The 2,632-nt window shown below is 44.4% G+C and overlaps 1 pseudogene; it reads left to right on the top strand.

The window, feature by feature from the left end:
* The first annotated feature begins 2,276 nt into the window (after window positions 1-2,276).
* Window positions 2,277-2,395, top strand: LOC148506107 (5S ribosomal RNA; annotated as a pseudogene).
* The last annotated feature ends 237 nt before the right edge of the window (window positions 2,396-2,632 follow it).

Consider the following 2,632-nt stretch of genomic DNA (forward strand, 5'->3'; position numbering starts at 1 on the left):
CTACTGGGGGCATTACTCGGGAGGGATTACTACTGGGGGCATTACTCGGGAGGGATTACTACTGGGGGCATTACTCAGGGGGGGTCATTACTACTGTGGGCATTACTATTGGGGGCACCACTTCTGGGGGCATTACTCAGGAGGCATTAATATTGGGGGCCTCTACTCTTGGGGGCTTTACTACTTGAAGGCGGTGCATTACTACTGGGGCTACTACAACAGGGGGCATTACTACTTGGGGCACAACTACATGGGTATTACTACTGAGGGAATTTATACAGGGGGCATTACTAATAGGGCATTATTATTGGGCACACACAGGCATGACTTTTGGGGGGCATTACTATTGTGGGCACAACTACAGGGGTATTACTACTGGGGGCACTACTAATGGGAGTACTGCATAGGGGGCACTGCATAAGGGGTACCACTCCTGGGGGCACTGCATAAAGGGTACCACTACTGTGGGCTCTGCATACGGGGCACTACCACTGTGGGCAATGACACTACTGGGGTCCTCATAGCGCATTCCCCCAGTTTGTCACGTTTAATAGGGGCCCCCACATGTTTGTTGCCCAGGGGCCCCGACAGACCTTAATCTGGCCCAGTCAAAATGCGATCACAGCGGCCGAATGTATGATCCGGCACGTGCAGGGTGACGGGCTCTGAAAGGAGCCCGTGCCTCCGATGTGGCCAGAGGCTGCTGTGCATGTGCAGTCCTGTGGACTGCACTTGAGCGGTGCCCATTGCCGGTGGAGGGATCTGGAAGATCCCTCCGCCGGCTGAAATGCGGTAAGCGGTAAGTCCCCATAGGCTACAGCAAAATGTGGTAAGTCCCCATAGGCTACAGCGGCAGCATCGCATCCCCCATAGGAACCTATTGGGGAGGCAGCTGCCGGCAGCAATGGCGGGATCGCAGCAGGTATCGGAGATACCTGCTGCGTTCCCTCCTTCATACATACGGGGGATACTTAGTATTTGAGGTAAACCCCCGAAAACAGGTGTTTTCGGGGATTTTACCTCAAATAATTTTGATAAATGGGCCAGTAAACCGTCTCTCTCTCAGTGTGTGCAGATATATAGTAGGTAGGACGCGCGTTTCGCCCCGTGAGGGCATGATTATCTCACCTTTACCGCGTGCTGTCATGCCCCGGTTTAAAAACAATGGTGAGGTGATCAAGCCCTCACACTGAGAGAGAGACGGTCGACACGTGGATCACGCTCCCTACCGCCGCTACACTTGGTATCGTATGTACTGACAGGCGTTTATGTCTGGTCAGTGATTTAGCACCCATACATACTGGCTTCCTGGGTATACCTGCTTTTTTCAACCCACGTCTCAACAAAATATATTGGAGACAATGGGTTTAAAACAGAAATATGTATAACTATTCAAATGCAATGCTTAATGTGGTTCTTCTTTTCTTAACGATCACCATTATACATGTGCTGCATCTCTGATGATTGGGGGCTATAGCACATGCGTGTGACTAGATGGGCTCAGTACATATGTCTGAAAATCTCACATGCACAATTGTGTCTCTTTCCGGTGTATTCACACAACTATATATAATGGTAAATGTGTTTAAGAGACAATACAGCTGGTTGAAAGTAATATTCAGTATACATGTACCCTGCTTTTGACATGCTGTGGTTTAACATATGTGTTTGATTATTTGTGTCTGGCACATGTGCTCTGATTATATGTGTTTTTATATGTATAGATCAATAAGCTGGAAAAAGGTTTTTACATACATGCAGAATTGGTGTCTAATGGCAGATATGTATAAAAAGAGCCAACACAGCTGGTTAAAATGTAATCTATAGAAAGAGAGCAGACCTGGTGGTTATCATAGACCAATGTTTGTTTGAATTGAATGTTGTAACAGTTACCTAGGCATTCTGATTATACTACGCTGTTATTTCAGATTGTATATTGTTTTTGGATACCAAGTAATTTTGATTATATTTGCGGTTATACTATACTTGAAATAACAGTAACAATATGGTGATTTGACACCACAATAAACTGCATGGCTATAATAGGGTCACTTGGAATAATTATTGATGTAACATTATTATATGTGAATATGGTAAACAGTGAAAACTCATATCTATTTATGTTGAATGATTAAAGTATGCTTATGCAATACTTTTTTTGACTTATGATTCTCATTTAATAAAATGGACTTTTCCTAATGAGACAGTCCTACATTCATATGTTTTTTGCTGAAGGCCATGTGCGAGGGCAGATCCCACCTATACGAGGAACCACACCCTACAGCCATACTTCACTGGTTCTGCCCAATCTCGTCTGATCTTGGAAGCGATATAGTAGGAGGCCTGGTCAGTACTCGGATGGGAGACCACCTAGGAATACCAGGTGCTGTAGGTGTTTATATTGGTTGAGGAACGGAACAGGATGGCACATGGCACAGCGAACATATAATTATTCAATAGAACTCATTATCAGTGTATTTGCATATATGCACAGTGGATAGTTGAAGTTTATGGAAGAGAAGTTCAGTGGAATGCAGAGTTCATGTAATATTTTCGCCAATTGGGGGTGTTTACTGTAAAACACCAATTTATTGTTTAGAAATTGAATATTTATTGATGATTTTTTTTTGCT

This window comes from Taudactylus pleione, unplaced genomic scaffold (assembly GCF_031769625.1).
Source record: "Taudactylus pleione unplaced genomic scaffold, aTauple2 ptg000425l, whole genome shotgun sequence".
In the NCBI taxonomy this organism is placed as follows: Eukaryota; Metazoa; Chordata; class Amphibia; order Anura; family Myobatrachidae; genus Taudactylus; species Taudactylus pleione.